Raw genomic sequence first — 18119 nt, 5'->3', positions numbered from 1 at the left:
AAGAACCTTGATGATAACTCACAACTATCAAAAGATCTCAGCACAACATACAAGTGGGCTGAAGAAAACATGTAGTTCAATGCTGAGAATTTTCAAGCACTCTACTAGTGATTCACTAATAATCTTTTACTTGTTTCAGTCATTTGACTGTGGCCATGCTGGGGCACCGCCTTTAGTTGAGCAAATATTGTAAATATTGGGATGTAAATATTTGTTACTTATGGGCTGAAAACTAATCCTAATACCCCTATGTGTACTGGAGTGAGATCAAAGTTAATCCTACAACCTAATGTATATATATATATATATATGTATATATATATATATATATATATATATATATTATATATATATATATATATATATATGTATATATATATGTATATATATATATATACTCTTTACTCTTTTACTTGTTTCAGTAATTTGACTGTGGCCATGCTGGAGCACTGCCTTTAGTCGAGCAAATCGCCCCCAGGACTTATTCTTTGTAAGCCTAGTACTTATTTTGTCGGCCTCTTTTGCCGAACCGCTAAGTTACAGGGACGTAAACATACCAGCATAGGTTGTCAAGCGATGTTGGGGGAACAAACACACACACACAAACACATACACACACATACATATACATATATACGATGGGCTTCTTTCAGTTTCCGTCTACCAAATCCACTCACAAGGCTTTGGTCAGCCCAAGGCTACAGTAGAAGACACTTGCAAAGATGCCACACAGTGGGACTGAATCCGGAACCATGTGGTTGGTAAGCAAGCTACTTTCCACACAGCCACTCCTGTGCCTATGGCAAGTAAATAAAATAGATTGCAATCAGAATACATAGGACCAAGGTGTTTTGCAATCTCAGAATTAGAATCAGTGTATGACCTGGAAATCCACATGAGTAATGACACATTATTCCATGTGCATATTACTAACATAGTAATAACATATAGCTTGTTGGATTCTGAAATCATTTGAAACAAGGAACATATATTTTTCTTTACTGCCCACAAGGGGCTAAACATAGAGGGAACAAACACGGACAGACGAAGGGATTGAATCGATTATATCACCCCCAGTGTGAAACTGGTACTTAATTTATTGACCCCGAAAGGATGAAAGGCAAAGTTGACCTCGGCGGAATTTGAACTCAGAACGTAACGACAGACGAAATACCGCTAAGCATTTCGCCCAGCGCGCTAACGTGTCTGCCAGCTCGCCGCCTTTTACTTGGAAAATAGAAAACATGTTGCTCCTATGGTAAACATTCATTCTCAATCGCTTGGATTACTGCTCCCAACTATCATCATCACAAAACGTTAAACTAACAGTGGAACTCAAGACAATTCAATGTCACTACACCAAGAAGACTGCCTCAATGCAAAAGGTGAGTTATTGGGAAAGGCTAAAATGACTGATGCTCCAGTTGCTAAAGAGAAGATGCAAAAGATATGCAGTGATATATATGTGGAAGATCCTAGAAGATCTGGCACCTGAAATTGGGGTTGAAACCTATACTAACTTCACCAAAGAACCTGCCCTCTTATCTTGGGTAAGGACCCAAAATTGTAACAGCTTAAGTGTCAAGGTCCCACAGCATTTCAATACCTTGCCAAAAAAAAACAAAAAAAAACCTTAGAGATCTACAAGGCATAGATGTTAATGAGTTAAAGAACATTTAGACAAATTTTTATCTGTGATACTGAATGAACCTACATTGCACCAAGAAACACAAAGAAGGGAAACATTATCCAACTCATTGCTTCACCAGAATCAGAAGGTGGCGAGCTGGCAGAAACGTTAGCACGCCGGGCAAAATGCTTAGCGGTATTTCGTCTGCCGTTACGTTCTGAGTTCAAATTCCGGCAAGATTGACTTTGCTTTTCATTCTTTCGGGGTCAATAAATTAAGTACCAGTTACGCACTAGTGTCAATGCAATCGACTTAATCCCTTTGTCTATTTTTGTTTGTCCCCTCTATGTTTAGCCCCTTGTAGGCAAAAATGAAATAAAAATCAATTCAGGAGGAAGGCTCAGGAAGTGACTTTGAATTGCACTAATGGTGATGCTCCAACATGGCAGCTTCGGCCTGAAACAATGATAATTAAAAAATAATTTTAAAAATGTGTGCATATATATATATGTATGTATATATATATATATATATATATATATATATATATATATACAAGATAAGAAAATGGAGAAATACATCTAAATCAAATATCAATTACCAGATAATACTCAATCACATACTTTATCAAACCACCAGATAGGATACTGTAGGGTTAAATATAAAAAGCAGAACAAATCAGTATACATAAAGGAATGTACATAAAAAAAGTGTACATAAACGAGTAATGTTGTATAATAAGTAGAATATATATAAAAGAGAATATAAATATAAGTAAATATAAATATAAGTATAGATTACATCTTACAGCTGTTTCGGCCATGTAGATAAGTATGTCTCATTCTACCAATATTAGCCCTTTATGGTTGGTCAATATATAGATATAAATGAGACATTTACAAAAATATCATAAGGCCTCTTAGGTTGTAGGATTGATTTTGACCTCACCCCGCTACACATAAGAGTATTGCGATGAGTTTTCAGCAAATAAGTGACAAATATTTACATCACACTATGGTTTTATCCAATTTCTCTTTCATTAACGTACTTATGTATTAATTTTTCCCTAACAGGTTCAATCTAAGTTATTTCTGCCAACTCCTTTCATAATGCTATATCTATTAAATAGCATTTTTAACCCCTATAGCATGGACCATACCATTAAATATATACTAGATTCACTATTTCCCTCAGTATAATGGAAACACGATGTAAACTGCAGCCTACGGATATATCTCCTGAGAATGACTTTATTTATTTGCCATGGGATGGAATACCATGGATTATAATAAAACCTTAAAATTAAGTTCTTCCTTTTCCTTACCATGTCTCTTACATTACATGACAATATTTTTTATTTTTACTTATTTTACTCTTTTATTTTTACCTATTTTATCTTTATACCCTACTCTATTATTCTAACTGAAATTCCCATATGTTAGTTTTCTAAAATTTGTACTCTCTGAAGAAGCCTTGAGGCTCAACCATTACCCAATCTCTGTCCAATATTTGTTCATCCTGCAAGAGTGGCTGTGTGGTAAGTAGCTTGCTAACCAACCACATGGTTCCGGGTTCAGTCCCACTGCATGGCATCTTGGGCAAGTGTCCCTTCTGCTACAGCCCCGCGCCGACCAATGCCTTGTGAGTGGATTTGGTAGACGGAAACTGAAAGAAGCCTGTTGTACATATGTATATATACATATATATATATATATGTATGTGTGTGTATGTGTTTGTCTCCCTAGCATTGCTTGACAACCGATGCTGGTGTGTTTACGTCCCCGTCACTTTGCGGTTCGGCAAAAGAGGCCGATAGAATAAGTACTGGGCTTACAAAGAATAAGTCCCGGTGTCGATTTGCTCGACTAAAGGCGGTGCTCCAGCATGGCCGCAGTCAAATGACTGAAACAAGTAAAAGAGTATATCACTGACGTGATGAGGGTGACTTGCAAGATTCTGAGGTCTTGTGGTAGAAACAGCTGTAAAGGATTTGTATCTGTACACTCATCTATTATTATTCATTCATCTCTCTCTCTATATATATCTGTTTATGTATTTATTGGCTGATCTCATTCGTTTACTTGTACCACTTAACACATGTTTGTTGTCATTTAATAAATAGATATAATGGAATGTTTACTGGCTGATGTTTGTCGATTTTATATCCTCTCCATTTTCTTATCTGTCTATATACATACACACACACACACACATATATATATATATATATGTATGTATATGTATATATATATATATATCTGTATATATATAAGACAAGATGTGTGTGTGTATGTGATTGTAGTTTATGCACATCCACAAATTAGCATGCATGTCACTCAAATTTTAGGAGGACATTTGTCAACTTATTTTTTTCCCAAGGCACCCGCGAATAGTGGTAAAAATCTATTTTCAGCCTATTATTTTTTAGTATAAAGAGACTGATAGAATAAGTACTAGGCTTACAAAGAATAAGACCTGGGATCGATTTGCTTGACTAAAGGTGGTGCTCTAGCATGGCCACAGTCAAATGACTGAAACAAGTAAAAGAGTAAGGAGTTTAACACTGATATCCAACAAGTAGGTTCACCCTTATGGGAACCTTCAACAAGTATATAACTATTTAACTCACAGGGATCATAAATGATTAAAAAAACACCAAAACTAGCTCACTGACTGACATTACTGACTGTGTCAGTCCACTATTTATTAGTAGTGGACCAGTCCACTTCTCACCTGGGAGTGCCCACCACAATATATAAATACATACATATAAATATATATGTATAAGTAGCGTCCCAACATAGTTACAGTTTATTGGCTGAAACAAGTAAAAGGTAAAAAATACAAGATAAAATTCAACTGGAAAATGTAGTGTTTATTAGACAGGTGTGTAAAAGTGAACAAGAAAGAATAAGTTTTATATAAACAACAGGCTGAATGTAGATAGAGAGGAACAGGAAGAGGATTGGTGTGAATGAATTCTAGAAGTAGGTGATTTCAGGGGCTAATTACTTAAGGGGAATGATGAATGCTAGAAAGAATGAGTATGTTTCTTTGAGAGGAGCATATTGGTGAAATGTTGCTTGCTTTTCATCCTTATTCATGTTACTCTTCTCTTATTCCACTGTCCAACCAAAATATGTCATGATATAACTAGTTGAAAAGTGTGCAGCACTTAACTAGCATGCCTATAATATATCAACAGAAGAGTCCAGAGTAATCCATAAGCAGGAGAGGCGCAGCCGGAGAGTAGAAAGTCCAAAAGAGAATCTGTAAAGGGTAGAGAGGTAGAAAGTCCAGTATGGAAGTTTGTGGGTGATGAGAGGAGACAGGATCAACTGGGGTGACCACGTGAGCGTATGATATATGGGGAGAATTCATGAAAAAAACAAAAGACGAAGACAGGTGGTGTAGAAAACAAACAGATGTATTAGTGTAACACTCGGGAATTGAAAAAGTCTTTAATGTTTCGAGCCTACGCTCTTCCACAGGAAAGAAAACATAAAGAAACAAGGAGAGAAAAAATGTGTGTAGTGGCTAGCAATATATATAGGTATATTATATGCCTATAATATACATCCTGACAACACTTGATACCCAATGATGACTGCAGAAATTAACTGTGACTGCTAATTTAGATTTTGCTTGATTTATCCACTTACCAATTTGGCAGAGTTAGAGTTTAACAAGTATTCACTCTATGTATGTACAGGGTTGGCCAAAAGTCACCTGTCAGTAAATCAAAACCATTTAATTCCAAGATTTATTTATGTTTAACAACTGAATGAATTTACTAAACATCTAAATATGAAACATCATGAAAATTGTTCAAACTGAAGTCCTTCTTGAGCGACTCATTTTTCTATTCAAGTCAATACAGAATTACAAATAGTATGGCCAACCAGGTATGTATGTATATATGTACGTATGTATGTATGTATGTATGTATGTATGTATGTATGTATGTATGTATGTATGTATGTATGTAGTATGTATGTACGTACGTACGTATGTATGTACGTATGTATGTATGTACGTACGTATGTATGTACGTACGTATGTATGTACGTACGTATGTATGTACGCACGTATGTACGTACGTACGTATGTATGTACGCATGTATGTATGTACGTATATATGTACTATGTACGTACGTATGTATGTATATATGTACGTATGTATGTATGTATGTATGTACGTACGTACGTACGTAGGTATGTATGTACATACGTATGTATGTATGTATGTATGTACGTACGTACATACATACATACGTACATACATACATACGTGCGTACATACATACGTACGTACGTATGTATGTATGTATGTATGTATGTATGTATGTACGTATGTACATATGTACGTATGTATGTATGTACGTACGTACGTATGTATGTATGTATGTATGTATGTACGTATGTACGTATGTATGTATGAACGTATGTACGTACGTACGTATGTATGTATGTACGTATGTACGTATGTATGTATGTATGTATGTATGTACGTATGTTTGTACGTATGTACGTACGTACGTATGTATGTATGTACGTATGTACGTACGTACGTATGTATGTACGTATGTACGTACGTACGTATGTATGTATGTATGTATGTATGTATGTATGTATGTACGTATGTACGTATGTATGTATGTACGTACGTACGTACGTATGTATGTACGTATGTACGTACGTACGTACGTATGTATGTATGTATGTATGTGTGTACGTATGTACGTACGTACGTATGTATGTATGTATGTATGTATGTACGTACGTACGTATGTATGTACGTATGTACGTATGTATGTATGTATATATGTATGTATGTACGTATGTATGTTTGTGCGTATGTACGTACGTACGTATGTATGTATGTATGTACGTATGTACGTATGTACGTACGTACGTATGTATGTACGTATGTACGTATGTATGTATATATGTGTGTATGTATGTACGTACGTATGTATATATGTGTGTATGCATGTGTGTAGGTATGTCTGTATGTATGCGTGTATGTATGTACGCATGTATGTATGCATGTGTGTACAATATGTGTAAGTTGTGCATTATATGTATATACTATTTACGTATGCATAATATATATATGTATGGTTCAAAATTGTACTGAAGACAAAGAACAGAAGACAGAGACAGATGACAGAGCAACAAACAAGGCGTATTAGTTTAACACTTGGGGAAAATGGAAGAGTGTTTCACGTTACAAACCTACGCTCATCTACAAAAAGGAATAAGGAAAGAAAACACGGAGAGAGTAAAAAAAAAAAGAAAAACAGAGAGAGAGAAAGAGAGAGGGAGAGAAACATGTCTGGATTAACAGCTTCACATTTTCCTTCACATGTCTTTGTTTTTTGTTTCTTGTACCATTTTGAACTATATATAATATACACTCATGAGGTCACTCCAGTTTGATCCTGTCTGACTGAACTTCCTCCTCCCTACAACCCTCATCCCCGTCTTCTACCTGGTTAGAGCGTTGAGCTTACGATCGTTTGGTTGTGAGTTCGAATCCCAGACCGGGCTGCTTGTTGTGTTCTTGAGCAAGACACTTTATTTCACGTTGCTCCAGTTCACTCAGCTGTACAAATGAGTTGCGATGTCACTGATGCCAAGCTGTATCGGCCCCTTTGTCTTTCCCTTGGATAACACTCGTGGTGTGGAGAGGGGAGGCCGATATGTATGGGCGACTGCTGGTCTTCTATAAACAACCTTGCCTAGACTTGTGCTTGGGTGGGTAACTTTCTAGGTGCAATCCCATGGTCAGTCATGACTGAAGGGAGTTTCAACAACTCCGGTACCTTTCTTAAATCACTTTACCATCATCTGGATTACATTTGGAACTTTATACTTCTCAGACTCTACCATCATGGATCTTACATAACACTGTTGTTGATATGTAGGTATGCATGTGTGTGTGTGTACGTGTATGTGTGTGAGTGTACACACAAGTATGGCAATGTGCTTAAAAAGTAATTTCAACCTCTGTTCAACTGTACAGGACTTTGAACATGACTGAACAATACCTAGCGAGTAAACTTAGTAAATGGAAACTGTGTAGAAGCCTATAATGTATTCATATATACATACATTTGTGTGTGTGTATGCATGTGTGTGTGTGCGTGTGTGTGTGTGTGCATATTTGTGTTTGTCATGCATCAGCTAATAACTAGCGTTGGTATATTTATGTCTCCATAACTTAGAAGTTGAGCAAAAAAGTCATCGAGAGAATAAGTACGAGATTAATAAAACGAAAACAGTACCAACATTGATTTGCTCAACTAAACCAGTGAAAGCAGTGCTGTAGCATGGTCACAGTCTAATGACTGAAAAAAGGAAAAATAAAAGAACATATATCTACATACATAAACAGCTTTCTCTGTTGTGTGGTTGCCCCCAGATGATGAAGTAGGCTAGCCCAATACGTAGATATAAGAGGGCGGAGTCTAGACGTCGAGGTAGACTAGAACAGAGTTGAGTGGAGTAGTAGGAGCACTCCGTCGGTTATGACGACGAGGGTTCCGGTTGATCCAAATCAACGGAACAGCTTGCTCGTGGAATTAAAGTGCAAGTGGCTGAGCACTCCACAGACACGTGTACCCTTAACGTAGTTCTCGAGGAGATTCAGCGTGACACAGAGTGTGACAAGGCTGGCCCTTTGAAATACAGGTACAACAGAAACAGGAAGAAAGAGTGAGAGAAAGTTGTGGTGAAAGAGTACAGCAGGGTTCACCCCCCCCTGCAGGAACCTTGTGAAGCTTTAGGTGTTTTCGCTCAATAAACACTCACAATGCCTGGTCTGGGAATCGAAACCGCGATCCTACGACCGCGAGTCCGCTGCCCTAACCACTGGGCCATTGCAACGTAACAGTGGCGACGAGGATTTCGTAGCTCACACAGCCACTGTGTAGTATTGTGATATAACTCTCTCTCTCTCTCTCTCTCTCTCTCTCTCTCTCTCTCTCTCTCTCTCTCTCTCTCTCTCTCTCTCTGATGCTCAGGAAAAAATGGAAAAGTCTTATATTTTGAGCCTATGCTCTTTGACGGAAAGGAATAAGAAGAAAGAAAAAAAAAGAAAGAATGAAAAAAACATGTTGAGCTCAGTGGTCTAACATGACAAATATATTCTTTTATTCTTTTACTTGTTTCAGTCATTTGACTGTGGCCATACTACAGCACTGCTGTTAGTCGAAGAAATGAACCCAGGACTTATTCTTTGTGAGCCTATTACTCATTCTATCGGTCTCGCTAAACCGCTAAGCTACGGGAATGTAAACACACCAACATTGGTTGTCAAGTGATGGTGGGGTGGATAACACAGACACACAAATATATATATATATATATATACGCACACACATATATGTATACAGCAGGCTTCTTTCAGTTTCCTTCTACCAAATCCCCTTACAAAGCTTTGGTCAGCCTTAGGCTATAGTAGAAGATACTTGTCCAAGATGCCATGCTGTGGGACTGAACATGGAACCATATTGTTGGGAAGCAAGCTTCTTACCACACAGACACTCCATATATTGTTATATTTTGGGATGGTCAGTTTTATTTGTTTTCTCCAAATAAACACATGCACTATATGTTCGTTCTTCACTCATTTATTAGTGTTCATATTTTATCTCCCGTCCATTGTTCTGAAATCTTTCATCACACATCTGTGACCTCTTCAGTGACTCTTTCCTTCAACATGTGTCTTCCTGCTCCACTTAATTCATTTCGCAAAAACAAATAAAATTATCATCCCAAAATATAACAATATCTGTTTCAACACACGGTTTCACATTAGGAATCTTGCAAAACAAATTCATCATTAATGTAAATATATATATGTAAAATTAATAGTAATATACATATGTATGATCTTTACCTTTTGACCGACAGATTTAAAATATAACTTTTTGTAACTAAACACTTTCAAACTTTGGACACTGATAGAATGTGTCATATAAAACATCTTTTACTCTTAGTGTTTTTGAGAAAAGCTTATATTTAGGATGTAATTTCATGTTAAAGTTGTAGTATTTTGGTAATTTCAACCAATCAATGACGTGTATTCAGCTGTATAAAATTACTGCCATTGTTTGTCAACAACAACTATCGGCGGTGTATGTTTCGTTTGTCACTGTTATTTATGACATTGTTCGTGCATTTGTACAGGTTTTAGCTTTAAGGTTTTAGAGTTGGGGTTTTAGGGTTAGGGTGTTAGGATTAGGGTTAGGGTTAAGGTTTTAGGGTTAGGGTTGTCATAAATAACAGTGACAAACGAATATACACCACCGGAAGTTCTTGTTGACAAACAACAGTAGTAATTTTATTCTGTTGAATACACGTCATTGATTGGTTGAAATTACCAAAATACTACAACTTTAATGTGAAATAACTTCTTAAATGTAAGCTTTTCTCAAAAACGCTAAGAGTATATGATGTTTTATATGACACATTCCACCAGTGTCCGAAGTTTGAAAGTGTTTAGTTACAAAAAATTATTTTTAAAATCTGTCGGTCAAAAGGTAAAGATCCCATATGTATATTGTTATTAATATATTGTATAAATTGCCTATAAATTTTTATAGCATGCTGAATACCTGATAAAAATCATTAACGTGATTTTTAACCTTATATTCTATATGTATATGTGTGTGTGTGTGTGTGTGGATGTGTGTATGTATGTATGTGAACCAACAGAGATAAGTGTCCAGTGGTACGAATTTGGATAACAGTCAGGAAGAAAGTTATAACACCATACAAGATAATTTCTGGATATAATGGTTTTAAATTTTGGTACAAGGCCAGCAATTTCAAGGATTACATCGACCGCAGTACTCATCTGGTACTTATTTTATTGATTCTCCGGAAAGGATGAAAGACAAAGTCGACTGCAGCGGAATTTGAAGTCTGAACATAAAGACAGGCGAAATGGCGCTATGCATTTTGTCCGGTTTGCGGGTCTTTTCACTTTGACCGGCAGATTTAAAAAATAATTTTTTGAAAAGAACCCGGTTTGCTAACGATTGTGCCAGCTCGCCACCTTAAATGTCTTGACATATTGAAAATATCTTTGCTTCGAGAGAAGGTAAACAATCACCTAGTGGAAATTGCAACACACTAAAAATCGAAAGGGGAGATAATCCCATAGCATAATCCACACACACACACATACATTATATATATGTGTGTGTAAAGCTTCACTCAGCGTATTGTCAAACAAAATCTTTAAATTGAAACGTAAATCCGAAATCTGATAGACAAAGAAAAAAGGGAGTAAAAGGAAAATAATTTTGATTTAGAATTATTTATTTAAGGTTTCCTCGAATAAATCGTATCGTTTGATCAACAAACGCTTAAGTGCGTGTTTGTATGTGTTAGTATCTCTCTCTCTCTCTCTCTCTCTCTCTCTCTCTATATATATATATATATATATATATATATATATATATATATATATATATATACAGACACACACGCATGTATGAACAATAAAGCAAGATTTTGGACTTTCTGTAGTAACATTTTTTAGAAAACATTACTGTACTTTAAACTGTATTATTGATGTACAGAGCACTTTTCAAATTGTATGTTAATTAATACATTATGTTATATTTGTGTTTAACACTCTCCAAATGTCTAAAAAGCATTTTTCCGAAGAATTCACCAGCCCCCACTCTAGAAAAAACCTCGTAAACTCATAGAGGCAACTTAAGAGTCCTTGGCAGACTCAAGGCTATTGTAGAAGATATTTTACCCAAGGTGCTGCGAGGTAGTATTGAACTATTAAACACCGCAGTAGATTTTCTCAGCTGCACAATCATGCCTACTGTCATTAAATTATTGTTTTCTTTTTGAATGCCTCCGAAGTCGACTTTCCTTTCGTCCTTTCGGAGTTGATTGAATAATTACCAGTTGAGCTCCGAGGTCGAAGTAATCGGCGAGCCCTCTCCCGTCCAAAATTTCTGGCATTGTGCCAATAGTGGAAGGAATCATATAATTGCTTTCTTTTTGGGTTCTGCGTTCAAATGCCGCTGCGGCCGACTTTGCGTTTTACCCGTTCGAGGTCGATAAAATAAAGTATCAGCCAAGTAATCGACGGGTCCGTCCCCTCACACTAAAGTTGCTTGCCTTGCACTAAAATTTAAATCATTATTTGAAAGTTAGGTATTTTAAAAAGTGATTTTTGCAGAGTTATTTACTTTTTAAAACTTTTGTTTATTTGTGAAAAAAAAAAGAAAAGAAAAACGGACTATGATATTGTTTCATAGACTTATAATAAATAATACTTGCTAAATATAGGGAAAATAGTCGCTAAATATTCAGAAAAAGAGATTTATTCCGCGCCCCACTCCATTTTCTTTAATTACTGCGAAAGTTATAGTTAATCAAAATACTCCACAAAAATAATCACAAAAAAAACCATTTTATAAAAATATTTACATATAAATTAAAATATATTTTGAATAATTTTTTCAATAATTTTGGGAACTTAAAACAAGAATTACTTTAAAGAAAATCTAAAAAGAAAAAAAAAACCCAGAGGATGAGGGTAGTAGTTTATCAAAATACTCTTCAAAAAAATATTTCTATATATTTTGTAAAACAAGCAATAACATGATCATTAAGATATTATTTACATGTATATATATATATATATATATATATATATATATATATATGTAATAGAGATGTTTATTTAAAATAATTATTAAAAAAAAAATTTTTTTTTTTAATATTTTCAATAATTTTTTTTTGGAACACAAAACAAGGGATCAAAAAATAAGAATTAGAGTTTAAAAAACAAACAAAACGAATCAAAAACTAAATGTGGTGGAGGCGTCGGGCAAGGAAAGGAGGGGGTGGTGGTGCTGGTTGTTGGGCTTTGAAAATTTTCCCATGATGCTTTTATTGTTATGGTGACGTCACGCCGCTCTCTCTCTCCGTGTTGTTTTTATTCTGTTACAGATTTCTTTGGGTCTGCAAATACTTTACTCAATTTTATCCAGTGTTTACAATATATATACACTATATATTTCTACACACACACACATATGTATATACTTATATATGTATATAAATAAATATATGTATAATAAGCATATATATATTCTATTTATATGTTATTATAGCTGCATATACACACATCTTATGTGGTAAGTATAGATATATATATATATATATATATACATATATACATAACTTGATACGATATTTTCTATGATTACAATTAATTTTTTCTTATATATGTGCATGTATGTATCCTCAGAGGAGACAGTGAAATATTTTGGCTCAGAAATAATATTCTGTTCATTGCTCTTTCTGCTTGGATTTTGTGATTCTTTCTATGTGCTGTGTGTGGTGTAATATTTATGGTTTTTTACGCCTTTGTATATGGCCTTTGTTTATTATTATTATTATTTTTATTCTATATATTTATATTTATAAAGTTGCATTGCTTTTGATTATAGCACCCACACCCAGTGCCTTTATTTACCCCGTTATTTATTTATCTATCTATCTATTTATTTATTTATTTTCTGTCTATGTATGATACGATCATATGCAAGGACATATATATATATATATATATTATATATATATACAAACACACAACACACTCGTGTGTGATGGTGTTATGGTGATTTGTTTTCTTCTCATTAACACATCGCCAAGTGTTTAGGCTGACGTACAGCAATGGCTTCTTGCTCGTCTCTACCAAAACAATGAGCTCTACACACGCACACACATATGCATATGTATATATATATATATAGGCGATCTATATACATGATCCACTGACTACATACATATATATATATATATACATACATATATAAAACAAACACATATTTCTGTCGACAAGGGTATATATCGTCGAGAAATTTAATGCTTCTTTTTCATGCACGTTTTAAACCCCCAAACAAACAAACATGTCGTTCGTATATATAATAATAATAATATAATTATGTTTACAGAGAGATATTTTTTTATATAAAACGCATTCACAAGACTTCACGTGAAGTATCTTGCCTGTTGCTAATCAACAAAACAAAAAGGTTACGATACAGTTTTATCGACTTCACCAGAGGATCTAAGCTCCGTATCATCTATCTCCTATATATATATTATATATATATATACCTATATATATATATATATGCACAGATACACACATATATATATATATATTTACACACACACGCACAAACATATACGTTTTGTTTTTTAATTTGTGTATCGACCAAAATTAGACACTCTCAAAGCTCCCTTGACGCCATTTAAACTCGGGTGAGTGGTGGTATCTTGGATTGTTAATTATTTTCTTGGCTTTATTTTTAATTATATTTTGCATATTTATTATTATTGCTGATACTGTGCTTGTTGCTGAAAAAACTTGTTTTATATATACACATACATATTCGTCTAAACAAATTTGTGTTCTGAAATATCTCTACATACATACATACATACATACATATATATATATATATATACACAGGCATGCATATGTTTATATATATGGTATATATATATATATATATATATATATAATATTAACCAGATGCATATGAAACCGTGAGAATATTTTCTTTAATTCGTGTAATTGAGGTAATTATCTACAACTAAGAAAGTGATGGCGCTATGGTCAGTATCTCAGAAATAAACAAAAGAATGTATCAACTCCGAGTTTTGAATTTGAAAGAACGGATATGTGTGCAAGAAGCTTCAACTCATAAATATAAACATATATATATATATATATATATGCTATATATATATATATATATATATATGTGCGCGCACGCACCCTTGCATAAACTCATAGGGGAAATGTTTATAAATAATGTGGATGTGACCTCGTTCATTCATTCATTTCTCATCTATTCCCATTCTATTAATATCTGCCCCCTTTCTCTCTCTCTCTCTCCTGTTTATATATATATATATACATGTTTCCTTTTAAATGTTTGTTTCTCCATCTCCCCCCCATCCTCTTCTCCTTTTTTTTTTTTACCTTTTGTGTGCTCGTCTACATGCTAAACCAACAACAGACACTCACTCACACACACACACATATATATTATATATATATATATTATATATATATATATATATATATATATATATATACACTGCTCTTTTGTTATGGTGTTTAATAACTTGGTCACGTTGGACAAGTTTACGTATATACATGCATAGCTACCCGAGTCTCTCTCTCTCACTCACTCTCCTTCTCTGTAGTCGTGTATAAATTGTGTGTTGATTCCTTTGTATCTTGGTATTTTTTCTTCTCTCTTCTTTACGCATAAAGTCGATATTCGTAGAGAAACGGGTATTTCAGTGGGTCGAATCGATTCTGGAAAATCTGTGAAGATGAAAGTCGCCCCTCAAGATTTCAATTCTGAAGGTATGAGAATGGAACGAAATGCTTATTGTAAAGTATTGTTAGAACAGTGTTCTACTGACTGGGATGTACTTGCATAGCAAGTGATTTGATCTGAGATCGTGTGCTGGAACGAAAACAATTGCAGCGTGGAAGGTGTTTTGTTAAGCCATTTAAGAAACACACAAAAGCCGTTCGATTCACTTCAACATTTAAGTTTAATTTGTCAAAAATATTTTCGTCGCGATAAGACCGCGACTTGTTTGTTCACTGACAAAAATCCGTGCTGCAATCTCCGTGTTCTACTGACAGTCATTTAATTTTGCTTTATTTTCGGGTGAGTGGTAGTTTCGATTAAAAAAAAAAATTGGCATTTAGAAAAAAGTCTGGGGTTATCCTTTTGAGACCTTGTGCGTAAGAAATTACATTTAGAAACCGTCTTACCTGGCGTTATGTTGCTTACCTTGGAAACTCAGTGAGAGAGAGAGAGAGAGACTATCGTTTGAAAGAGAATGTGTGAGAATTCCACATTTCTACTGCATTGTTTTCACACCAATTGCTTCGTTATATTTTTTCTTTTGTCCTTTAAAATTAGAAAATATATTTCTTTACTACCCACAAGGGGACAAACAAGGACAGACAAACGGATTAAGTCGATTATATCGACCCAGTGCGAAACTGGTACTTTATTTATCGACCCCGAAAGGATGAAAGGCAAAGTCGACTTCGGCGGAATTTGAACTCAGAACGTAGCGGCAGACGAAATACCGCTAAGCATTTCGGCCGGCGTGCTAACGTTTCTGCCAGCTCGCCGCCTTCTATTAGAAAATAACAATTATTACATCGACTACCTTGTAAATCCTCTTAAGGTTTATTGTAGCTGGTGGCCTTTTCTGCAGCTTGAAATGAATGCGTGTGTCTGAATAAAGATTAATACCCATGTATGATGTTTGCTTGTGTTTGAAAATGCACAGCGATTTTCTGAGAGCAGAATGGTTGCATGAATATTATACACAAAACATTCAGGAATAGGCTACAATGGAAGAATCTTGTTTTCATATATAATGCATAAAAGGTTTGCATGTAAGCTCTATGTGTGTATATTATTATTCACTGAAAATCCATTAATACACGGTAATATCTAACTAAACTCTTATTTGGCACACAAACAGACGTAGCAGTGTGGTAAGAAATTTGCTTCCAACCACAAGGTTCTGTGTTCAGTTCTGTTGCATGGCGCCTTGAGCAAGTGCCTTCTGCTGTAATCTCGGGCTGACCAAAGGCTTGTGAGTGAATTTAGAGCAGTGTTTTTCAACCTTTTTGCTGGAGCGGAACCCCAAGAAAACATTTCACTGGCTCGAGGAACCCCTGTGCAATAATTTAATTGTCTTATGCACACATATCTGCACAGGAGAATTAAAAATTACTGTCGATTTTAGCATTTTTGTAACTTCTTGCGGAACCCCTGGACTGTACTGGCGGAACTCTGGTTGAAAACCACTGATTTAGAGTATGGAAACTGAAAGAAGCCTGTCATGTGTTTGTGTCTCCTTGTCTTGACACTGTGTGATGTACATGCATAGCTACCTAAAACAAGGGCAGATTAGTATCAAAAGGGTTAATGAGACAACGAAAGGCATATTTAATTAACTTGAGCAAGTGTCTTCTCCTGTAGCCTTGGGCTGACCAAAGCCTTATGAGTGGATTTGGTAGATGGAAACTGAAAGAAGCCTGTCATATATATATATATATATATGTATGTATATGCTCGTCTGTCTATGTTTGTCCCCCCAACATCGCTTGACAACCGATGCTGGTGTGTTTACGTCCCCGTAACTTAGCGGTTCATCAAAAGTGACCGATAGAATAAGTACTTGGACTACAAAGAATAAGTCCTGGGGTCGATTTCCTCGACTAAAGGCGGTGCTCCAGCATGGCCACAGTCACATGACTGAAACAAGTAAAGGGTAAGAGTAAAGAACTTCTCTTTTGCTTACCTCTTTTTTGCTGTCCATCAAATCTGATGATCCCCATCTTTTTGCATTTGTGGTTCTTTACCTACTTGCACATTCCAACCCTTAATATGTAGCTTTGGTGACAGACAGCCTATATTACTCTACTTGCATATTTTCCTTGCTTCTTTTGGCAGGGCTGAGTACACTTGTCCTCCGTATTTTCAATCATCCATCAGTAGTGAGATTGCTAAAGGGTTGATGTTACTTTTTATCAAAGCGATCTTCAGCTGGTCTTTGAACTCCTATTTTAGTCCCCGGCTAGGTGTTGATCATAGTGTAACCTACTGCGCATGACCTCAGCTGATGCCTTCATGGTATGGATTCATTGCTGTTGGTGTTCTGTTGGCTCAGCAGAATTCCCAAGTGCTAAATTTCTCTTATCACTTGTACTGCATCCCCCACACCATCCCAACTCAGGTTTCATACTATGCTATACACAACACCTTGTCCTTCTCTCAAAATGTTGGCCCTCTGGAATTCCCTGCACTTGTTGCTTAGTTCCAATCAAGGTCAGTCTTGATCAATCAAACCTATGATCAAAGGTGTTCGAGCTATGAAGTATCTTGCTCCAGTCTACCACAGGATTACCCATTTCTGAATGAGTGGACTGGAGCAACATGAAATGAAGTGTTTTGCTCAAGTATACACTGTGCTGTCTAATCCAGGAATTAAAAAGACAACCTTACGATCTGAGTGCAACACTCTAACCCAGTGTTTCTCAAACAAGGGGACAAACAAGGACAGACAAATGGATTAAGTCAATTATATCGACCCCAGTGCGTAACTGGTACTTAATTTATCGACCTCAAAAGGTTGAAAGGCAAAGTCGACCGTGGGGGAATTTGAACTCAGAATGTAACAGCTGATGAAATACGGCTACGCATTTCGCCCGGCATGCTAACGCTTCTGCCAGCTCATCGCCTTTTTAATATATATATATATATATATATATATAGGTTTAAGAGACAGAACCACCGTCATCAACTCAATCAACTTTGAACAACGTTATCTATGAAAGAGGTATCTAAGACTAAATATCTACAATTACTATTCTGAATCATAT

Source organism: Octopus sinensis, linkage group LG14 (assembly GCF_006345805.1).
Source record: "Octopus sinensis linkage group LG14, ASM634580v1, whole genome shotgun sequence".
Classification (NCBI taxonomy): domain Eukaryota; kingdom Metazoa; phylum Mollusca; class Cephalopoda; order Octopoda; family Octopodidae; genus Octopus; species Octopus sinensis.
Note: the sequence above shows the minus strand (reverse complement) of the source record.